This window comes from Seriola lalandi, unplaced genomic scaffold (genome assembly GCF_002814215.2).
Source record: "Seriola lalandi dorsalis isolate HSWRI2012SDOR001 ecotype SW California unplaced genomic scaffold, Sedor1 jcf7180002054901, whole genome shotgun sequence".
Lineage (NCBI taxonomy): Eukaryota > Metazoa > Chordata > Actinopteri > Carangiformes > Carangidae > Seriola > Seriola lalandi.
Window position 1 is genome coordinate 6179434 of NW_019525453.1, and position 375 is coordinate 6179808.

Here is a 375-nt window from a genome sequence, read left to right on the forward strand (position 1 = left end):
GCTAACGCTAACTCTAACCCCAAAACAACAAAACTTGCAGGGTCCAGCATTTTTGGTTCCCACAAAGCTCTCGGACGCCACAAGCACAGCAGGCTCCCGCTTTTCAGACCCCATGAATGAAGTAAAACAAGGCCAGTCAGATGCAGGCGCGCACACATACACACACTCACACACACACACACACACACACTCACAGACAAATGGACATGTGTACACAAAGGTTCCTGGGGGGCTAAGTGTCAGGAAATGAGATGTGGATCCGGAGAGGGAGGAAGTAGAATTCTAAAATAAGAAAAAACAAATCAACACCACTGAAACAATCTGGCCTCTGTAAGTGTGTGTGTGTGTGTGTGTGTGTGTGTGTGTGTGTGTGTG

General features: G+C 47.7%; 1 protein-coding gene across 1 annotated transcript in view; it reads left to right on the plus strand.

The window, feature by feature from the left end:
* The window catches only part of LOC111672565 (exostosin-1), a 229218-nt gene that overhangs the window by 200931 nt on the left and 27912 nt on the right, over positions 1 to 375 (plus strand). The window lies entirely within an intron of this gene.